Source organism: Cryptomeria japonica, chromosome 9 (assembly GCF_030272615.1).
Source record: "Cryptomeria japonica chromosome 9, Sugi_1.0, whole genome shotgun sequence".
Lineage (NCBI taxonomy): Eukaryota > Viridiplantae > Streptophyta > Pinopsida > Cupressales > Cupressaceae > Cryptomeria > Cryptomeria japonica.
This window is the reverse complement of record NC_081413.1, coordinates 146,631,929-146,656,751: the sequence shown is the minus strand read 5'-3', so window position 1 is coordinate 146,656,751 and position 24,823 is coordinate 146,631,929.

Here is a 24,823-nt window from a genome sequence, read left to right as displayed (position 1 = left end):
AGGATATTCAGGTACATACACAGAATGATTAATTATGGACTATGGTATCCTAAGAAAGGAGAGTTCACCTTACAAGCCTATACAGATGTAAATTGGATAGACTGCATTGATTACTGAAAGAGAACAAGTAGTGGTACATTCTTCCTAGGTAACCGGTTGGTCTCATGGCATAGCAAGAAGCAAGATTGAATCTCCCTATCTACTGCTGAAGCAAAATATATTGTTGCTGCTACATGTTGTTCTCAAGTGTTGTGGATGAAGAAGACCCTCAAGGATATTCAGATAGAAACATCTAACCCTGTTTCTATTTGGTGTGACAATTCAAGTTCAATCAATATATCAAAGAACCCGATTATACACTCAAAGACAAAACACATTGCCATAAAATACCATTTTCTCAGAGAGAAGGTTGAAGAACAGTAAGTTAAGGTAGAGTATGTCCCTATAGGTTAACAAGTGGTAGATATATTCACAAAACCTCTACTAGTAAGCACATTTGAGTATCTGAGACACAAGTTAGGAGTTGTGTCACCAACTTCATGCACATAAGTCAGTATGGAGATCTATGGTTTAGGGGGTGTTCACAGCCATATGTTTTATTTTTTGAATGATATGCTGGACATAGGGGGAGAATTTGTTGGGACTCATAAAATTTGAGTCAATTTGATGGGCCCATTTCAAAGAAGGGTAAAATGAAGCTAGCATCCTCCCCTCGCGTGCTTATGAAAAGTGAAGGCAAATGAAAGTTTCAAACAAATGCAATTGGTATAAAGCCAATCTCCCATGCCTTGTGTGGTATGATTAATGGGAAAGGTATTAATTGAAAGATTTCAAGCAAATGCAAGGGGCTGTGTGAGAATTGGAACTGTTGAAATGCCATTAAAACTTCTAGGTGAATGCAAATGCCAGAACAGACTAGGAGAATACACAAAAGCATTTATCCCACATTGGTTGTGGGAAGGAAATATTTGTATTTAAATACAAAGTCGTACACTTCTATGGTGTCAAAATATTAACGGCTTTTGGCAAGTGGAGGCTCAGGGTTGATGGACCTCACACATGCGTGCATCTTGAAGCAACCCAAATTTTGCGATACACTAGCAAGAAGAGGCTAAGGGTTGTGCAAATCAAGAAGATCCAACAACAGATCCCAGGGAGATCAATGATGGAGTAAAATTCTGGGACTATCAATGATTGTCATTGTACTATGGTTGTGAGGTGCCTGAAATGAATACCCTTGTGACTAGTGAGATGGCATCCAGTGGCAGTTGTGGTGGCAGACAAGTGGATCTGTGAGTAGGCCGGAGAGGACACATGGCACGAGATGGATGAAGGATAAAGAGTGTGCAAGTTTGATGAAGATCAACGGTTATTGGTGATCCACTATGCCAAGATGCACACCAGTTATCCATCATGGATCAGCGACAAGGTTGTGGTGGGTCCAACAATGGTGAGGTGGCGATCTAGTGGTGGTCATGTGGTAGGTTAGATGGTGGCCTGCCAGATGCATGTACAAATCAGGAAGTGACACACGACATAAGGGAGCAAGTTAGAGTGATTAACAAGTGAGCAAGATCAAGGAAGATCAGACAGTGGTGGGAAAGTTCCAATGGTGATTGCTAGGTCACGATGGGAAACTGCTCGTTGGCATATCCCTCATGACCCAGTGACAAGGAAGAGCTTCATTCCGATAATGAGTCTAGGTCGTACTAAGGTGGTAGGACAAGGACCCCAGAGCCAATCAGGGGGTGCCACATGGTAGAGTACAGAAGGAGGAAAATGGTAAAAGTCAAAGTTAAATGATATAGTCCTGGCTATAGTGCAGAAAATTCAAAAATTTAAATGACTATTGTGTCTAACTAATCTGCAAGAGAAATTAATGACTGACTTGCAGAGGGATTGATGGTTGAGGGGTTATCTTTTTCCCGAATATACAAGTGTTATGTATCATTGGAAAGCTCTTGATCTGAGGATTTTGTTTCTACTGTCAGTTGTTTCACACGTCAAGTATCTCAAGGGCAGTTGCTTCAGGATTTCAGAAGGAATTTTTTAGTTTGTCAAAGATGATTTTCTACAAGCCAAGTGTGTGAGTAGTTAATGTCGAACGATTTGGTAGTTGCCATTGTCAGAGATTGAAATCCAAAATTTATCTCTTCCTTATTATTCCGAATTATTCTCATTTTGTAGAGGTTCTAGTTTTTGGAGAAATTCTCCAAAGGAGATTTCCAAGAGGGGTTCCATTTTGGGATGTAATTTTGTTAGCTGTAATGGTTGATGTTCCTATTCTTCTATCTTTGAATAGATACATTTCACAGATTGTTTCCTAGTTGTAGGTCACATATATGTAAGGCATATATACAGTTACATTGGATTGTCTTTAGGCATTCTTTATTTTCAATAAATCCAGTCTTTAAGGGAGTTTGGGTTTGTCCTCTCAAAGTGGGAGTGTAATGGGTGTTCTTAGGTACTCTTCAAGGAATAGTTTAAATTCTGTGAACAATCATTTTGGATTTGGGTCAATGTTTGGATATGTATGATCCTCTGATTGAGTTTAGAATGTATTAATGTTAGGCATTAACACAGGGATATCTTTTTCAATGAATCTGATGTGCAGCTTGGATTCCATTTGTGGTTTTTGTATTGACTCTATTCCCAGGTTAAGGCACTAATCTATTATAGCTAGAAGTTACTTGCTTCTATTTAAAAAAAAAAAAATCAAATTAGAATATCTTTTCCTTTCTATTTTGTGGTAATGTTCCACCTATCTCATGCTCCAATCTAGTTGAGATGTCAATGTAGATCTAGCCCATCTGCATTAACCTCCTTGTTGTTGAGCCTTTTGAGATTCATCTGCTTTTATTGATATCATGTGTCTGTAACTGGTTGTATTTTATGCATCAAAGGGTGTCCCCCCTAGGTCTAGCAGAACCTAAAGTGTAGGAGGATCATTAGGATCCTATGTTATGTTGTCCAAGCCCTGAAGCATTTCATTGATTGAGATTTTCTATTTCATAGATAGATTGCAGATTAACTTGAGTTTCTCATTTTTGAGAACAACATACTTGACAAAGGGGGAGATTGTACTGGTTGAGTACATATGGAGTCTTGTGATCTACTCTACTTGGAGAATGACAAAAAGTGAGTAGATATTGGATGATGGAGAAGGAACCAGTATGCTAGTAGATAATGGACACTGTTTGTTCCCTTTGTCATTGTCATCAAAGGAGGAGAAGGAATTAGTATGATAGTGATAAGTGTGTGTTGAGATCAATGCCAAAGGGGAAGATTGTTGGTATTGTGTTGTTATTGATGTCAACCAGTAAGTATAACATGTCACTAGTATGGATAGTTACCAGTATGCAAGGTGTATGTAGGATACAAGTAGGAGATGTTACTAGTATGGATGTTCATCAGTAAGAAAACATAAGAAAGAAAAGAGATAAACTAGTTATGTCAACCAGTATGTAGGAAGGTGCAGTGTCAATTGGTAAACAGGTCCACCAGTGAGTATGCATGAACAAGTAGAAGACCGATAATATAAGGCAAATATCGGTAGGATGTTTATGGTCGATGACTAATCCTTAACCAACATAGTGAGCAAAGGTGGATGCCAATGAGGATGATACAAAGGATACAGGTGGCATACGTGCAGTGGAGGATAAATGGTGTTTCGGTGAGGTAGTTGGTGATTGGGTTGACATTAATGTCGAATGCTGAAATAATAAGAGGAGTACAGAGAAATGTGGCTTGATGCAGACTGAGGTGTAGAGATTTGATCTTTTTTCATCATGATCAATCCAAGATATTTGATCGACTAGTTAATCTACAGAAGGAAACTATTGTTTACATTTATTATGATAGACTAAAAGCCGGGCCGTGTTTGCCAAATATTGAAAATGTGAATTTGAAGGAAGGATTTGGTGTGTGGTGTGTCATTGTTGTAGGCTATCAATCTTGGAAATGAGATTCGATATGACCTAATACAGATTAGGTCATTGGAGAAAATCCTAAGTGTGCCAGAGTTTGAATCTATGTTTTGGCAGGAAAGAAAATAAATAAATATGCAGATTAAAGATCAAAAGCGTGATGCCAGTTGCGAGAAGAGAGAGTGCTTGAGCTAACAGAGTGTAGATCAGTGGTATAGGAGCACCCAAGAACATGAGGTCACTAGGAGAAAAGTGATGTTTTAAGTCATTTTGATTATTTTTATGATGTATTTGTAATGCCCCTACCCTAGTCAGAACTGAAAAACCCATTTGACCTTGATCGACTTCCTATGTGGCATTCTTGAATGGTAGGTTAACCATGGTGCAATGTGTAGTTTAGATAATATAAATAATCGTGCATACCTATTATTGTACTTTTGCATCGATTCTTGTGTAAATGTAATTGCTTCCTAACCCTTGTGATAAATCTCAAGCTAACACCTTCATGGAATATGTATATGTATATGTATGCTTGCATGAATTCATGGGTGCAAGAGATTGCAAGTACAACACCACCTAGGGCGAGGTTCATCTCCTTTGGGATTTGCAAGGTTGAGTATGCCTCCTTCATCCTTAGAATTCGGATTTGGTGGTTATAAAACTCTTGTCTTGCCTTAGCCATGGTCAGGTGAGCATCGCAGGTGTGGTTCGTGGGGCTTTCCTTGCATTGGGTTGCGTGTCATGTGATTTGGTGGACTTCCTCGATTTGCATGCCTTGCGCAGGGTACGTGGAGTTGTTATCCTAAGTATTTAATTCTATTTAATGAGTAGATGTACGCATTAGTAATTTAGAAATTTAAATAGTTAGTTTCTTTTATATGAATAATCGTTAATTTAAAGAGATTGCTTTAATTATTAATGTAGCAAGCTTAAGGTATTTAACTTGGATTAGTGTACTCATTTACACATTTGTAGTTGAGAAATTAGAATAAATAAGACTCTTGCATTAGATTAGTCATTCATTTAAAAAGGTTGCTTTATTATGTTATAGCGAGTCAATTTAATAGTTAAATTTAATAATAACAAATTTAATGAGCTATGCGTTTTAGAAAGGAAAGGTTTTAAGTCATTTGAGAAATAGAAATAAATTAATCATTTTCGCATGTTGGAAGAGAAAGGGTAAATTTTATTATTTAAAAATAAATTATTTCCTTTTTACTTGTATAGTTGATATAGTATAAAAGATTGGTTGTTAGAGAATCAAATTAATCAAAACGCCTTACCCGATCAATAGTTTCAAAATTTTGAAGTAGGCCTAAAATCTATATTGAGAAATTAAAATTTAAAACTCAATAAGAAATAGAAGCCTTTTAATTTTAATAAGGAAAGCGAATAAGATGTAATAAATAATGGAAAGTAATGACTTCCATTTTCATTTTCATTCATTTTATTTTAAAAATAAATGCCTAAATTCAAAATTCAAAATTAGGGCAAAAATAGGGTTTCTCATTTAACCTAGTTTGAAAAGGTTTTTGGGGGTTCTTTTCTTGGGAGCTTGGTTTTTTTTGGAAAAAGATGGGGAATTTGCTTGGAGTTGCAGGTGGAGCTCTTCGTCAAAATCTCTTCCTGGAATGCGTTTGGAAGTAGGATTCCAACCCACCCTCTTGTTTATTTGTTGGATCTTGTGTGGAAAATGAACATTGTTTTGGATTGGGGTTTTATGTTTTGTTTTGGATTGTTTTGTTCATGTTTATGTCAAAAAAAAAATGGTCTCCCAGTTGGTTGTTTATTATGAGCAAGCTGGAAATTAAATGGACTGTGTTTTCCTTTCAAAATAGGAGAAGTTGCTGGAACATGCTTTAAATCCCTGTCTATAAGACTGTGGGACATGTATCTGGGGATTGGCTATGTATTTTTATTATTACCAAATTATATTGCCTGAAAACTATTAAAAATAATAATAATAATAATAAAAAAAAAAATTGTATGTGTTTGGGGCTAGGGTTTGGCGGGCGGAGGAGCCGAAGCTCGGCTTGTGCCGCCGCCCCCTCCCCCATTTCTTCCCCCCACGGCGCCACCGTATTTTGCAGCCTCCCCGCGACCACAGTGTGGGCCACAGGCTGCGACCACAATGTGGGCCGCAGGTACTGCGACCACATTGTGGGCCGCAGGCTGCGACCACATTGTGGGCCGCAGGCTGCGACCACAGTGTGGGCCGCAGGGACTGCGACCACAATGTGGTCTGCAGGCTACATCCACAGTGTGGGCCGCAAGGCCTGTGTCCACAGTGTGGGCCGCAGAACCTGCGTCCACATTGTGGGTTGCAGGGTCCTGCGTTAAGGACTAGGGTTTGCAATAAGAAAAAAAAAAGGGGAAGCATAAAGTTTGTTTTAATTTTATTTTTGTTGTTAAAAAAAAAAAAATATGATATTGACAATTATAAAATGAAAGAAACAAATGGAAAGTATAAAAGAGTTGAAATAAATTTGTAGAAAAATCTATTTTGTTTTATATATTTAGAATTTAGTTGCTAAATATATATATATATATTAAATAATGGAGATTGCATATTCTTTTATTATTGTAGAGTATTTAAAATTTAATAATCTTGGATTATTAAATTGATATTAACAAACGTTTAAATTTGGAACTTCGTTAATAGGAAAGGTAATCCTTGGAGAAGAGATCAAATATTGTCTGTATTTGGAGACCTTTAAAATAAAACACCATTGCTAACGTTATGAAATATATTTTAATAAGACATTGTATTTCTTTTAAATAAGCATTGTCTTTCGATTTGAATGAATTATGATCTTCCGAAAATTTTAGAAATGAAAACTAAAGTATAGGAGAGTATGAAATTTGAATCTAAATTTATCTTCGTATAGTTTGTTATTTCTTCAACGACATGCTAGTAGGATGCATGTAGATTTTGAAATCGTATCGTTTTAAAGCAATATGTTGTAAGTTTAAGTTCCGTATTTGCCTTGTTAGAGTGGCGGCAAACCTTGATGTATTTGTTTCAGACCCTGCCATCTAGTTACTTGTGTTGGTCATAGCCGATTATGTCCCTAGTCAGAGAATCTTCAGTCATTAGTACTTGAAATTGCCTTGAAGTGTTCATTTGGATCCACTTCAAAAGGGATCATTATGTAAATTCCTACTGAGGTGTTAGTTGTATATTGGTTGTGTTCACCTAAGTGGCAAAGATGTAAAAGACTTATAAATTATGTATTCCTAACGATATAATACCAAAGGGGTCTTGCAGTTGAGCAGACCCAGAGATGTAGCCCTTTAGGGGTGAACTCCGAGATCATATCTGTGTTATGCGATGTCTTAGTTTCCGTTGTTTCATGCTTTAAGTTATTATGTATGGTGGATATCTTGTATAAGTGCATGGTGTGAATTTAATGAATTTAAATCTAAGTGCATAAAATTATTCATCTTGTCAAATGTAGTAAGCAGGTTCATGAAAGATTGTAAATGAGATGATGGAAAAGTTTTTTTGAAAATGTGAATTAAAAGTTGTAATAGTGGAAAGAATCTTGCTAGATTACATCGTTGGATTAACTTGTTATTAAGCATGTGAATTGAACAAATGAGTATGGGAAGCAAAGATAGAATTAATGTCATAATTTCTAAGTAGAAATCTAAAGGATGAACATCATATAGGTATTTACTTTTATCTTCTTAAATGAATTAACGCCATGTTAATTATGTTTCACTACATTGGATGAATTTGTTTAGTTATATCACGTTTTAATCTTAACAATAATCCTTACCAAAATTAACTTGATAATTGGGTGGACTCAACTATTTATCCATAATTGTAATCCTTAATAAAAGAATCCCTTATAATTGCTAAAATGGAACTAAAATGGGAAGTATGGGTATAGTTGATTTTATCTCAACCTTAGTAAATGTATCTCTTCATGTTAACCTTATTTGATTAAAAAGGAGTGACATGCAATAAGATAATTATACTTTAATCATAATGAAAGAACGTCACTGTGTACTCATGTTTTAATCATGTAATGATGAATATCATCTTGCTAACTATATTTTAATTTAAGGGATGCTCTCCTGTGGTCCTAATATATTGTCACCTTAATGAATTTAGCCATCTATTATCTTTATTAAGACTTCAATGAATTCTATGGCTACTCACATTTTATCTTTCATAAAAGAACTACAACTCATTAGTTGGCTATGCATGAAATCAAATGAAGGGACCTCACTCTATTAATTGTAGTTTATTCCCTAATGAATGTATCTCATCTTATTAGCCATACTTATAATATTAAAGGATGATATCAATTGTGAATGGATACCCTTAACCTAATGAATGAACTTTGTTATAGTTATCACATTGAACCTTAAGGGAGGCCTCTTAAATTAAATAGGTGTTAATGTGCATTAAGTAGATAACCTCACGATGGCCTCCTAACCACCCAAAGTAAATGAACGCTTCCTATCTATTATAAGATGTCAAATCATTGAACATATGTATAATCAAGCCTTAAGCATTATCTCGTAATTAAGTCATCCAGTTTATTGGATCAATTGACGCAAGTTGAGCTAGGTGTAAGGTTATGTAATCGCGTTGGGAAACTCCTTAGGATCATTTAGCCTTCCGCTGTGTTATCTAAGTTTCAGATAACTCCAAATTATCTTAATGTTGTAACTTTTCATTAACACTCTTAACTATTATTAAAAAAAAAAATATTTAAACTCTAATTGAGTGTTTTTAACTTAAACCCTTAGGGGTTTCCTGGCGGGGCATTACAATATTGATTCATGATGAATCCATTTGTAAAGACAAGATTAATTATTGTAATTATTTGCATAAAGTTGTTAAAAGTTGTTCTTTAGATCCCAGTTTGGTCTATAAGGTCAAGATTGTTGAAATAACCCATGGAAGGGTAAAATCAACATAAAATATCTCAAATAGTCTATAAGAGTTTTTACAATTTGGTGAGTCATTAGGAAAAAGTGTCAAAGTTGCAAGAAAATTGCAAAAGTGCAACATTTACAAAAATGTAAAAGTGCAAAAATTGCACATAAAGTTGTAAAAGGGAAGATGAAGAGTCATAAAGTTAGTTAGATGGTTTATAACTACCAAAGAGTCTATAAATATATTGTGTACATTAGGAAATAGGAAATCATCACAAACGAAATAAACATAATAGCTCAATCACAAATGCATTTATTGCAATGATCTATCCTAAACAACACTCAATAGAGACATGAAATAAAAACATTCAAAAGAAAAGATTATGCAAACCAAAGATGTGATTTGAATGCTCCTTCATGCGGCTCCATTGTTCTTCTTTCCTCTTCAAATGGTTTGGTTGTGGATCTCACCTACAAGTGCACATACATGATTGAAAGCAAGTAGACAAGATTATTGATCAAGAGTACTAGAAATTCGATAGTCTGATTACCAATTAAGAATCAAGGATCAAGGGACTTTGATTGAAGAAATTCATCCAATTTATAGAGAAATTGGAGAAAAAGACAAGATTAGCATGAAATTGATTCGAATAGAAATTCAAATCAAGAATAGCAAAGTTATGACATGTGTATGACAAATTGCTATGCAAGGATTTATGACATGAATTTGAAATAGAAATAGACATTTAGGAATTTAGGAGAAATTAGAAAATTAGGTTAGAAATGATGACTTGGAAATTAGGAATTGATGCAAATTAGGTAAATTAATTAATAATTTCTCATTCATTAATTAATTTACAAAAATAGGAGGAATTAATTAGCCAATTAAATAAACATTTAATTGTGACAAGAAGACTTAGGATAAATAAATAAATTATTTAACCTAGAGGGAAAATGCCAAACAAGATTAAATGAATAAATCATAAAACCTTGGAAGATGAATTAGAAATGCAAAGACGACAATTAGGTCTTGACAAAGGATAATTGTAATCGATTCGATCATGATTTTGGATTGATAAATGACAAGTGTTGATAAATGATTTGATTGATAAATGTGCCGAGGAACAATGACAAATTGATCCAAATTGACATGATTGAAGAGGACAAGGATCGATGACAATCGATCGTAAAACGACGAGATTGACAAGTTGATAAGAGATTGACAAGATCGACCAAAATCATGATTAAAGATTGTTATCGACAAGACCAAATTCGAAAGCGAGACAAATGAAGAATGCAGAAGAAAGACTCGATGCTCGCAAATGATAAAGACCAAATGCGTGACATAGGAGAAATGTTAATGCGATGCAAAAACATAAGATGAGGAAATGCGCAAATGTTAAAGTATGACTCCGCAAGCGTTGACCATTTTTAGGTGTCTACATTTTGCCCCTCTTTGAGACAATGCGATTTTAAGCGTTGTTTCAAAGAACAATAATGAAAATGCCCTAGACAATGATAATGACATATGCATGCCCCCTTGAGGAATGGGCTAGAAATATCCAGAAAAGAGGCCAATTGATCGATAAGAATGACAGAAAATGATAGGTTCGAACAGATCACCAAGACTGACGGAAGAAATGTTAGTAAGAAGAAATTAGACAGAGGATAGTTAGAGATGAAGAAAAACTTGCTTTCAAAAATGCACATAAGTAGGTGAGAACCTTTATTTGATATGGCAAAATGGATGCGTAGCATCATGGCATTGAAGGCCAGAGCTGAAATGCAACCCTTTTTGCAAAAGACAGACACATCACAGACAAACAACAATCACAACAAAAAAAAGAAAAGGACCACGAACCATCCCGATCACTCTAAATCACTCAGTGACATCATCGAGCAACATAGGAACATGACCGAAGCCAAAGATAAATCAATAAAAAGATAAGATGCACAAATTCCAACAAATCAAACAAACATCTTGATCTTCATTGTCAAAAGTTGAAAGTATTGATAGGATGATCATGCTGTCTGGTTTCAGGACATGCGGTACCCCGTCTAAGACAGGACACAGTCTGGTTTCGAGTATACCACACCCTGTATAAGACCCATGATAGTAGTAACAAGGACAAATGATTTTGAGGTTGATTGATATGACGATTTTGATCAGTTTGAATGTCTGGTTTGAGTAACAAGTTCATCTGTTAATGCGTGATTTCAATAAAGCACAGTGTTGGATTGTGAGTTGTTGGATGTATACTTAGGGATCTGTCTATGCACAAAGGGATCATTTATTGACAAAAAAATGCTTGTTTTTGGATTTTAATGTTTTTGCAATGTTTTTGTGTTCATTTTTTCAGGACTTTTTATGATTTTTAGGGATTTTCATTTTTTCAGGACTTTATTCGATTTTTTTTGAAGATTTTTTTCAGGACGTTATTCAATTTTATTCTTTTTGAAGATTTTTTTCAGGACATTATTCGATTTTTTGAAGATTTTTTCAGGACATTTTTCAATTTTTATGATTTTTTCCAGACATTTTTCAATTTTTTAATGATTTTTTCAGGACATTTTTCAATTTTTATGATTTTGCCCCTAGTGTCTAGCAAGGCAAGGAATATGATAGGTGAATAAATAGGCTTGCTGAAATGATGGTGGATAGAGGGAAGACAAAGGTCTTTTATTATGGAGACAACGCGGATGCAATTTTGAAGGGCTATTGCATGATGGGACAAGAGACTGGATATGACAATGTAAAGCAGGAACATGGCATGAGGGACATGTCAAGAGGTTTTTGAAACCATGTTTAAATTTTGCGTCCTTATGTCAGATCAAGATCAAAGAATGAAAAAGAGTGTATGGATAGTGATAAGATATGAATAGGATAAGCAAGACCAAGAATGGATAAGGGACATGGACTGAAGGTCGGGATAGGATACAGGATAGTGGCAGGAAGTTGCAATAAGCTAGGGAATATGGATGAAAGGTTATAATAAGCAAATGGATGAAGACCAAAAGATATGATGGACTAAAAGCTACAAACAAGATGCATGATGCTCATGAAGATCCTCAACCTTGTCAAGATCAAAGGTGGAAAGGGAATCTAGACATGAGGGATAATAGGATATGAAGGGTAATGACAGGGGTATGATAGGATAATGAAAGGCAATAGGATATGAAGGAGGAAACCTGCCCCCAAGTGTGGTGTGCAAGAAGTTCATAGATTATGCATGACACTTGTTTGCTAGGTTTTCATCATGGTACTTGCCCAAGGCGCCTGTTTGCCAGGTTTTCACTAGTGGAAGAATTATTTTTGCTTTACTTTTTTTCTTTTTTTCTTTTTTTTTAATGACTTTTTTTTTTTTTTTTTTTGATTTTGACTTTTGCAATAGAAGATGGACACATGATAGGGGATGGAAGAAGGACTCAAGCATCTTTCTTGTTTGGATAGTAGCCTTGAAAAAAATGGACCATGACCTTTAAAAGCATGCTCAAAGATGTTGGTAGGATAAGGACATGGAAAATGAGATGAAACTAAGGCAAGGATTTATGCAAAGGATTGGACCAGAGGGATGGAAGGATGGATAGGGTATTGGAATAATTGTTCTTGATTGGATGCAAATGAAGGCAAGATCGACATTAGCACACACCTTGAGGGGTGGTGGATTGATGGAGGAAAAATGGATCTCAGATTGTGAGATTTGGATGGAGGAATAGCTTGGGATTTTGGGACATAAGGGCCCAAAATGGATGAAGAAGGTGATGGAGGAATAGACTTGGAAGGTTTGGATGGAGGAATAGCAATTTTGGATGCCAAGTTGGATTTTTCTTTTTGTGCTTCAAGAAGCTGCTTAGGGATCCACATGGTTTTTGATTTTTCATGCTTTTGTGGTTCCTTGGAGTGCATTGCTTGCACAAGGGATTTAGGAACCCATATATATTTTGACTTTTCTTTATTTTGCTCAGTGGGCCTTTGTAACCTTTTGGATTTATTTTTTTCTTTATAGATCATATTGTTCTTTGCTTTGACATGTCGATTATATTGGACATGTTGATCCTTGAATACATGTGGATTGCTAGACTTATGACTTTTATACTTGGCATCCAAATTGCTTGGAGGAGGAAAGGAATGCATGGATGGATATGAATGAAGTGGACATCTTTTGGATTGATGAAATTTACTCAAGGATGTGTGCCTTTGCTGACCTTGCATAGGAGATGGAGGGATATAGGGACCTAGAATGGATGGAAGGGATGATGGGGAAGGGATATGTTTTGATTTTGATGAAGGGATACCAACGCCTTGAGTGTGAGCTCTATAGCCATGACCATTAGTATATTCTTTGATATGGAGGGGTTCTTGCTCATGAAGGTCTACTCCTTTGCCTTTATGAATATCTTGACTTGTAGGATACTCTTTTCTTTGGGAAGAAGATGCGAGTCCATTATGAGGTGGATATGATATGAGAGAAATAATGAGATCTTGAAGTGGATCAGATTGCACCAAAGTGGAAGAACCCATTATGCATATCGAGGGTTCATGAACATCTTGCACTGACACATTAGAATCATGAAGGGGATTAGGATCATGTTGTGGACATGATTCAATGACAGGCTCTTCAAGAGATGGAATGGGAGGAATAATGGGATCATCACAAGAAATATGATCTTGGAGTGGATATGTTGGATTAAGACAAGGAGATGGAGGAACAAGTGGAGCTTGTGGAGGATCTGAAGGAATAATTTGATCTTGACAAGGAGGAAGATCATCGGAACCCTCTTCAAAGGTGCTTTGCTCTTGACTTTCAATGGGATCATCATAAAGAATGGAAAGGATATCTTGAATGTCAATGGGATTTGAAAGGATATCATGTTCATGAAATGGAAGGGGATCGTTTGGGATTGGATGGATGGGGATATCTTGATCTTGCTCAAGGAATGAAGTGTCAATAGGACTTTGGATAGGATGGAAAAGAATAGGGGAATCATCATGAGTGTCTGGGAACATGGGGTCCTAGTCAACAATTGGATGGGATGATAAGATTTCGGGATCTTGATCTTGATCTGTTTCAAGACACGTTTCTTCATGCTCTAAATTATCCTCTTGACATGGGGTTGGACTTTGGATATGCATGGAGGATTCTGACAAGGGATCAGTGTTTTGGGATGAAGGAAATGCACTTTGAACATTTGTGATGGATTCTAGCAAGGAATCAATGCTTGAACATGAGGAAGAGGGACTTCAAATGGGGTTCTCTAAAATAGGTAATGGCAATAAAGTGCATGGTGGCATTGGGTCTAGTATTTCTGAAACATGACAAGGATATGCATCATGAATTGGATTATCATGGCAATCAATTATGGATAGCCCTTGGGTAATTTCATCCTTGGGTGTATTGTTTGATGAGGATAATATGGAAGGTTCTTGTGAAACTTCTAGAGGTGTAAGGATAGATGCCACTGGAGAGTCAATTTGTTTGCAGGGGGATGAGGCATTGCTAGACATGGTTGTATTATCTTGATCTTCCTCAAAGAACTCACTTGGTAATTTCCTTAAGAGCATTGCAATAAAGCCACCTTTCTTTCGAGGTTTTGACATGATTGGATCTGGAATTTGAACTTGTTTTTGGTTTGATGTCATGTTTTGATATTGGACTTGGTTCAATTGTTCCGACATGTTTGAAACTTGGGTTGGTGTGCACTGCAACCTTTGTTTTTGAATGTTTGGTTGTTGTTGTTGACATTGATATTCCACCATTGGTTGAACCATTTGTGGACATTGTATAGTTGGTTGGACATATTGTTGAAATTGGACCATTGGTTGTGTTGGTTGCATATGTTGGACAATTGGTTGTGATGGTTGAAAATTTGATTGATAGTAAACACCTTCTTGTTCTTGTTGTGGAGGCACATAATGTTGAAATTGATGTTGTCTCTTTTCTTGAAATTGTTTCATCATCTCTATTTGGGAGAGGAGAGCTAGTATGTCTGATCGTTCAATAAGAGACCTTACATCAATTGGCTCAATATTTGGATTTCAACCTGGAAGTTTTCGAAACATTTTGGACATTTGTGATCTATTCTTCGCAATGTTTTTCACTCTTTGTTCCAAAATCTCAGTTTCTTGAGCTAGTTTCTCCTCTAGTTTTTGTATTTGGAGACTTGTTTCATCATAAAAAGTTTGATCAATATTGCCTTGTTGTTGGGTTGGATAGAATTGTGATTGCATTGTTGGTTGATATGTCAAACTTTGTTGCATCATTGGTGCTTGGAACCTTGTTTCAATAGACATGTCACTATGCAAATGCAATATTTTTGGAATTTTTTTCAAGGACAATATATGATATGCAACTAAATGCAAACTAAATAAATGAGAATGCAATCTATGGCAAAAATGCAACCTATGTTTTTGATTGTTTTTCGAGATTTTGACAAACTTATGATTGCAAATCTAAAAGAGAGACCCTTAGGAAATTGGAATGATGTCTAGACCTCAAAGGACAAAAGGACCAAGTGACAAAAGGACAAAATGACAAAGTCTCCCCTATATGCTTGGATACTAAGCTAGGTTTGACCAAATGACATTGATGACAAAAGGACAAAAGATTTAATAAGGTCTAGATCTCCTAACAATGACCTAGGGTTGTATCAAAGATTTGGATTACTCAAGTATGACAAGACCTAGTTTTGACACTGTATGGAAAAGGGACAATTACCATGCAAGTGACCCTAATATGATATGGTAATGACCTAAGCTTAATGAAGAGACCTAGGGTATGAAAATATGAATGTATGACAATGGTATGACTTTAATGCAAGATGACACATGCAAATGGATGACCCTTATTGAAAAGAGTATGACTTAGGTGAAACCTAACCTTGGTACTTGACAATGAACTTTGCAAAATGCAACCTAGAATGAACCTAAATGTAAGTGACATGAATGTTGAGATAAGATTTTGAATAATGTTTGCTAACCATGTTTGAAGATGAGTTTTGAAGTTTGTTGGACCTTTGCTAGATGAATGTCTCTTGTGTTTAATCTTATGTTTTGAATCAATTTGTTTTGCTTTTTGAAATGGGATGCAATTCAACTTTTGACAAGCAAAGAATACAAGATATTGCAACTTAGACTCAAGACAATCATGCTCATTTCCACATTTCTTATGGTAGGCAAAGACATTAGGTACTTGAGAGGTAGACTCATTATGAGATTCAAGGAGAATACATAGATGCTTGACCCCACGGGCTCCCCTCCACGACACTCACTTCTCAGGGCAGCCAAGCATCAGTCCCCATGGAAATCTCCCCATGGTGAACTTAGTATCTCTTCCAAGTATCCGAACTTGTCCTTCTCAAGCAACTAGAAGGTTTTTTCTTTGGCCTCTAAAACAAGGTGTGTAGTAAGGATTTCTGTTAAGCGTTACTCCTTGATGTCACGCAAGCTTGATTGAGACATTAAGCCCATCAAGATACCAAACAAATTTAGTCGCGCAAGCATGATTTAGACCAAGAGGCCCTACTTAGATGTTGATATGAGAAAGAGTTCAAGGGTCATCACTTCCCAAGTAACTGCAATTCCCACGTAACACTTCCTTCAAAGCTTTCGCTCATCGGGTATTTTTTTTATAGTGAGTTAGAATTCCAAGGAATTCTAGCCGTACTCACTTTGGGTCATTCCCTTCTCACGATTATCACTTTCTTGCAAAAGCAAAGTGGTCGGGAAGGCAGGCCCTCTAAAGGAGACACACAATCAAAGACAAAAGCATGGTATCGAAGATCTAGATTTCTGATCACCCTAAAAGGATGAGAGCATACTCTCCTACTCCAATGTCACACTCAACAATCAAATCAAGCATAGATTCATTCCATCCTATTTAAAAATCACTAGGTGCCTAAAACATTTAAAGACAAACACCAAGTTTAGTTGTTTCTCCAAGGCAACCTGCAAAACCCAAGTTAGGAGTTTGATTTGTTGTCTTTGACTATCAATTCTGCATAACACATGTTAGTAGTTTGATTTATTGTCTTTTCCATGTGTATGCCAAGATTCTGCACAAATAATTAGTACCAAAATCCAAAGCACAGAAAACATAATGCAAAAACTAAACCAATTTCAAGTAAAACACTGCATTTTTACCTCTGTTCTGGACTTTACACAGGCGTAGAACTCAGGACACAGGCGTAGAATGCAGGACACAAGCGCAAAATGTCTTCAACACAGACGCAGAATGCTCAACATAGGTGCAGGATGCAGGACACAGGCGCAGAAGTCTCCAGAAAACCCTGCACGACCCTGTTTTTGGGTTTTTTGGCCTGCAAATCAACTTGAAAGCACTCAAAACACCATAAAGAGGTTAGAAGGTTAGTGTTCATGTCAGGTTCACCAATTAATGTACGTTAGGAAATAGGAAATCATCACAAACAAAATAAACATAATAGCTCAATCACAAATGCATTCATTGCAATGATCTATCCTAAACAACACTCAATAGAGACATGAAATAAAAACATTCAAAAGCAAAGATTATGCAAACCAAAGAAGTGATTTGAATGCTCCTTCATGCGGCTCCATTGTTCTTCTTTCCTCTTCAAATGGTTTGGTTGTGGATCTCACCTACAAGTGCACATACATGATTGAAAGCAAGTAGACAAGGTTATTGATCAAGAGTACTAGAAATTCAATAGTCTAATTACCAATTAAGAATCAAGGATCAAGGGACTTTGATTGAAGAAATTCATCCAATTTATAGAGAAATTGGAGAAAAAGACAAGATTAGCATGAAATTGATTCGAATAGAAATTCAAATCAAGAATAGCAAAGTTTTGACATGTGTATGACAAATTGCTATGCAAGGATTTATGACATGAATTTGAAATAGAAATAGACATTTAGGAATTTAGGAGAAATTAGAAAATTAGGTTAGAAATGATGACTTGGAAATTAGGAATTGATGCAAATTAGGTAAATTAATTAATAATTTCTCATTCATTAATTAATTTACAAAAATAGGAGGAATTAATTAGCCAATTAAATAAACATTTAATTGTGACAAGAAGACTTAGGATAAATAAATAAATTATTTAACCTAGAGGGAAAATGCCAAACAAGATTAAATGAATAAATCATAAAACCTTGGAAGATGAACTAGAAATGCAAAGATGACAATTAGGTCTTGACAAAGGATAATTGTAATCGATTCGATCATGATTTTGGATTGATAAATGACAAGTGTTGATAAATGATTTGATTGATAAATGCGCCAAGGAACAATGACAAATTGATCCAAATTTACATGATTGAAGAGGACAAGGATCGATGACAAATCGATCGTAAAACGATGAGATTGACAAGTTGATAAGAGATTGACAAGATCGACCAAAATCATGATTAAAGATTGTTATCGACAAGACCGAATTCAAAAGTGAGACAAATGAAGAATGCAGAAGAAAGACTCAATGCCCGCAAATGATAAAGACCAAATGCGTGACATAGGAGAAATGTTAATGCGATGCAAAAACATATGATGAGGAAATGCGCAAATGTTAAAGTATGACTCCGCAAGCGTTGACCATTTTTAGGTGTCTACATATTGTATTGGTTGAACCAAATCATTATTGGAAGAATAGAGAAGGAGGATAAAGTTTTGGAACAAATTGGTGTGTTTAAAACTTGCATTTTGATTGGTGTTTTTGTGTTAAGTTGTTGTTTTCAGGCCTTGTACAACCATGTATGGCCTAGAAACCCTATATATTTATAATGGTTAGATAGTGGAATGAATCCTATTTTTCATTATTTTTGTTTGGTGTAGTTTAATAAATAAATGAATAAGTTATGAAAGTTTTGGTGAAAGTGGTTGTTTGCAGATTTGAGATTTCCTGAGAATAGTCATGTTGAAGCATTTGGTACGAACTCATTGGGAAGAATTATGACCTAAAAATAGATTCATTGGAAAGATATATGAATAACCTTTCATTTAATTTTGGTCTGAGTCATTTTTATGCACATTTTTGTAAGTTATGAAGATTTTGGTGAAAATTGTTTTCAAACCATCTTCAATGGAGTTGCAGACAAGGGTTTGTGATTATCTAATGATTTAACCATTTGAAAATTTAATGGCTCACATATTATGAAACTAGATCTATAAATATTTCATGATCTATTAGTTTGGAATCATTTGGTTTTGTTTTGGTTTTGTTTTGTGAAAGATATTTGATGCCCTAGATGGACTGGGCATGCACATGTCTTATTTGGGGATAGCAAAAATGGGTCTCGATGAAAATCCCATAACTTTTAATCTAACCGTTGGATTCGGCTAAATTTGGGATATGTTGTTTGTAAGAAATCTGTTCAAGTTTTGACAGACGGGATTGAGTTTCTTTACATTTGGTTAGATATTTATATACCTCTATGTACAGGTCTATCCAAAGGGACAACAAGTTGGCAAATTTGATACCTGGATCAAGTGTGTGTTTTCTTGATTGATTGATTGTTGAAGTATGATGGAATATGCCTCTAATAAATTTTTATAATGGTAAAAATATAGATGGATCAGCATGATCCTAGAGTTGTGATTGGTTTTCCAAGATCCTTTGCATCAATCAGACTAAGAGTATTATAACTAAGTATTTTAAGGAGAACTGGTAGAAAGGGTATAACCGGTAAGGAGGTTTAACTGATGTTTAACTAGTAGGTAACAAAGCTGAGGTGAACCAGTAGGAAGGCATCTGAGAGTAATAGAGTGCAAGGTGAGTATCAAAGGAAGTCAGCAAAGGCAAATATTGATCGGTAAGAGATCAGAGAGAGAAAATTGATAACCTATAGTGAAAGAACCGGTGAAATAGAGTGTTGGAAATTGACACTCATTGGATTCATATGTTGTCATTGATGGCAACAAGATTCTATAGAAGAAATATACCAACAGATACCGAGATTGGAGGAATACACCATTAGATACTGGCATTGGAGTAATTAGGGTCATCACTGGCATTGGGACCACCATCCAACACTTCAGTGAAGCCGACTTCAGTTTGGGATCCAAAAATTTTTATTTGTAAAATCATTTTGTAATTATTGTATAGGGCCGACATTGAATATCTTTTGTAATGTATTGTAAGTCGACATAAGGTATATTGTTTATAAAGGGTATATAAGTCAGTATGTTAGGTCATTTTGATATATGACAAGGTAGTAGAATAAAGTGATGTGAAGGATATGTATGTAGGTCATTTGTATGCAAAAGTAATATCATGAAATGATCAGTAGATGGTTTGTAAAGAATTCTTGGAGGAAAGGAGATACCAGTAAAAGGGTTCAGGGTTTATGAACTGGTACAGAGCAGAGCTATAACCAAAACTCTTTTTCGCATTGCAGATGCATTTTATGAGTTCACCATTACTGTTTTATCTTAGTAGAAGCTTGTAGTCAGTGAGAGTCTTTTGTGTTGAGCAGTGTGCCTTCCTGCATGTGTAGGCCCCCATATCTTTTCATATGGCTAGTGAATTGATATTGTGGGTCACAAATCTCATCGTGGTTTTTCCTCTTTGAGGTTTTCCACGTATAAAATTTAGTGTGTTATGGTGTTCATTCATATGACTGGTTTATTTACTTCATGTTGTATGTTTCTTCATTTACCGATATATATGTGTATGTTATAAAAAGTTAAAATCTTGTTTTACCGACAGAACACTGATTCACCCACCTCTCAGTGTTCTTGGATTAATTGTATTCCAACCATTGGTATTAGAGCTTGGTACCTGGGAGGAAGTTTAACAACTTGAGGAAGATCCTAAAATAGGAATCATTGGACATGTCTATGGAGAAGCAACTTGAGATGGCACTTGAGGATTATGATGCTGAAAGGTTGAAGAACTTAAAGCTGCAAGATGAATTGAATTCTGCTAATAAATTCATTCTTGTTCTACAAGAAAGGTTATCATCAGCTCAAGCTAGGAGAAAGGAACTTTTGCAAAACTAGGATGATGAATAGAAAAATCCACTTAAGGAACAATGTCAGAAACTGAGTCAAGCAAACATGCTCATGAAGAATGAAATGAGAGACCTGACGATGAGGATGTCAAAAGATATTGAGGACAAAATGAAGAAGGAAGAAAATCTTGTTGTATCTTTGAAGAACAAATTTGAAGAATGTGGAAGATTGGCTCATGATAATAATCTGTTGAGAACTAATTTGGTATAATCCTAGAATAATGAACAAGAGCTTGAAAGACAAATAATGACTCTGAGAGATGATCTGACTATTGCAAGTGAGTATAAAGAAAAATTCAGGATTAGTGCTACATGGTTGGATGATTTATTGAAAAGACAAAGGCAGAGTGAAGATTCTAGAGGACTTGGATTTGTACAAGGTGAAAGCTCCGATAGTGCAAATGTAGATAAGAGAACTGGTATGCAGAACTCATTAGACTAGAGGAAACCGGTAAGGCAACCTAATGCTTACAAATTCAATGGTAGATGCTTTGTTTGTAATAAATTTGGGCATATGGCTAAACAATGTAGAAATACAGAAAATAAAAACTACAAATCAGTTTCGGGTCAATGCACAAATTGCAAGAAATATAGTCATAACTCAGAAGATTGTAGAATGAATGTTAAGTGTCATGCATGTGGAGAGTTTGGACATTTGGCTAATCAATGTAGGTCAGGGAATGACACTGGATATGTCAAAGAAATTCAAAAAAATAATGTTACATGTTATGTGTGCAACAAAATAGGTCATATTGCTAAGTACTACAGAAGCAAGACTAAATCGGTTAGCAAGGACAAAGCAAATGAGAAAGGGAAGCATAAGCTAGATGAAATACAACAAGATCACACCAAGAGATGGGTTAGAAAGTCTGAAGAACCAAGTGGAGATGCAACTACACCGACAACTACACCAGTAACTCCATTGGTAGAACAAAGCATTCCTGCACTGACAAGAAATTCAACTGGTGATTGAGGCATATGCCTTAGGGGTTGGGAAATTTATTGCAAATATTGCATATTCCCCAAAAGAGATCTAGAAAGAGATCTGGAGAGTTGTATTAAACATTGATGGAGGTTTATCTGGCATAAAACTATGAAATCGGCATCCAATAGGGTACACCGCTAAGCATTTATGACAGTAAAGAATTAGGGTTTACTTGCTAATAAAAAGGGAAAATGGACTCATTTTCACTCACGCATCACTCGAGAAAACTAGAACAAAGAAAAGGGGAATCATAGGTGATGAAGAGCGAGCTAAGGTATTCTGAAAATATTTCCCACGGTTATCTAAGAATTAATCAAAATCTTTCAACCGACGATCGTTATCCAAGTATTTCTTTGAAATGGCATCCAGATCATCATCTACTCCTACTTCCATTGCAAATCCCACTATTGTTGAGGTTAAGGATAGGCTTAGACCTATTTTTAAGGAAGTTCCTCAGATTGCAATGAAGGAATACTCTACTGGCATATTTTTTAGGGTTCCCCATGGTGTAGTTTATGTGGAAGATGTCAGGGCCTATATTCGCTGCACATTGGAGGATTTAGGCACTGAGGAAATCAAGGGAATGTATCAATCTATGATACTAGGCAGCTCCAGAACAATTAAGCCAGAATATCAAATCATTCAAGACCTAGGGTTAACCAGAATCATGTACATATCAAGAATTCAAGGATGAAATGATTAGATATGTTCTGAGAAGGGTCCATAATGAATTCATTTGGCTGGACCGGCCTCACATGATCACCAAAGAAGTAATTCAAGTGGTCACCAACTTACCCAAAGTTGGATAGGAACCAGGGAAGAAGATCTCCAACATTGAGGTTGAAAAGCTCACCGACGCAACCCATGATGGAAGGTCAATGAGGATTAGCACCATTAAAGATACAAATGTGAAATTTGATAGCATGATCATCGACTACAAGGTAACACTTTCAAGTCATTTGAACTCTATTGCCAGTTCCAGTATCCATGTTGCATATCAAATGATAAAGAATAATGGAAAGTATGATTTGTGTGAATGGTTAAGAAGTGAATTAATGTTAAATCTTGGCAAAATCAAAGGTGTTAAGAAAGGAAAATTACGGTTTGGCAGTATTATTGTCTGCTTGATGTTATATTTCATGAATGAGACTAGGTTTGGGAAAGAAACGTTGGGCTCATGACATACCGGTAGGCAAGCAGATTAAAGATGCAATCACTGGTCTTGGCAGCAACAAAGATGATAAGTTATCGGGCTTCTTTAAAACTTTTCAAGAGGACATGAGACTGAGGGAGAGAATCTCCAAACACAATGTGGATAAATACTCCACTGATATCTACTTCATGGTGAAAATAGATGAGACAATCATGGAAGTAGTGGAACCTAGAATAGTATGGGTCACTGAATTGGGTTTTGAAGTTGATAACAACATCTTGGAACTATATGCTAAAATGTTGATTGATGCTCCTTTGGATGATAAGGTTGAACACTTTGGTACTGCAAAGGAGAAGGATCCTAAAGTTAAAAATGGTTTCAACAAGAAAAGGAAGGAAAATAAAATAGACAAAATGTCTTCCTTCATTCAAAATGTAATTCATAGGATAGATGCAGAACTAGGCTTTGGATCTAAACTGGTAGATCAACTGGCAATGTCAGTTGTAGCAACTATAGTGAAAAGTGCTCCTGAGGTAAAGAGGCCCACAACTTTCATATCTCCTATCACTTCTGACTCTGATACAAAGGATAATCAACCTCTTGCATTTAGAAGGGTACAGAGGAAGAAAGCTGACAAGCCTCCGGTAGAAGAGAAGAAGGTGAAGCCAAGGCGAAATCTAGTAAGAAAAGTGACAACAACATCCACACCTCCGGCAAGGAAACCTACTTAGAAGAGGAAGCTTGCTCCATCCACTCCTACAACCCCCACCAAGAAGAAGAGTAAGAGTGATGAAGCAACTGAATCTGGTAGTATGACTTGTGTAAAATTAATAGATGAGGTAACTAAAGATGGAATTTTGAAGAATGTGTCAAATTTATATGAGCATTTAGATGAAAATGAAAAAAATGAAATAGAAGAAGCAATTTTGTTACATTTAGACATATATAAGAAGGCTTTGGTAGAAAATTTGAAGGAAATTCCTTTTATCTTTGTATAATAAGTTAGATGCAAGGAGATTAGAAGCAATCAAGAGGGACAAAGAGATTAAAGAAGTTGAACTTTTGAGTATGTGTGGTTCTATAAATAATGAGAAAATGAAAAGATGTATAGAAGTTGCAAATATAACAATCTTAGCAGCAAACCCCAACAAATAAGCTTAATGATGGGTAGAGTCAATGAAATAATAAATGAGACTAGAGATGGTTGGGCTAAATTCTTCCAAAATAATCTTGATTTCCTTACTTCTCAAGAATAATTTGCTAAGGCAACAACTCCCACCATTCTGGACAAATCTAAAGAGAAAGGAATTTTGGGAAGTTTAGATCAATTTTTGAATGAACCAATAGATAATCCTAAAATTGATGAGAGCGTACAAACTAAATAGATAGAGATAAAGTTTGTACAGTCTGAGCAAGGTAATATAGGTAATGTACATGATACTAGTAATATTGTGGATAATACTCCACCGGTAGTAACAGATACTGCACCAAGTGGTGAAGCCACCGGTGCAAAAGAGGATAAGAAAAGAGATACACCGGGAGAGGATAAGGAAAAGGATACTAATAAGACACCCAATACCATACCGGTAGTTGATTCCCCAGCAAAACTTTTGGCAATTGGCACTTCTCAAGTTGATAAGAAATCAATCATAGAGATAAGTCCCACAAAGCTAATGATGATGGCTAGTCCAAAACTAATGAAGGAGGGATCTGTAGACAAAGGAATAATAAATCAATCAATAATAGTTTTTCACAAATTGATTCCTGATTGTATGATTGAAAATAAAGCAAGCCCTTCTGGCAAGCTTAAGGTATTGACAGAGCACATATCAAAAAACTTTCAATCATTACAGTAGATTTTTGACCGACAAACACTT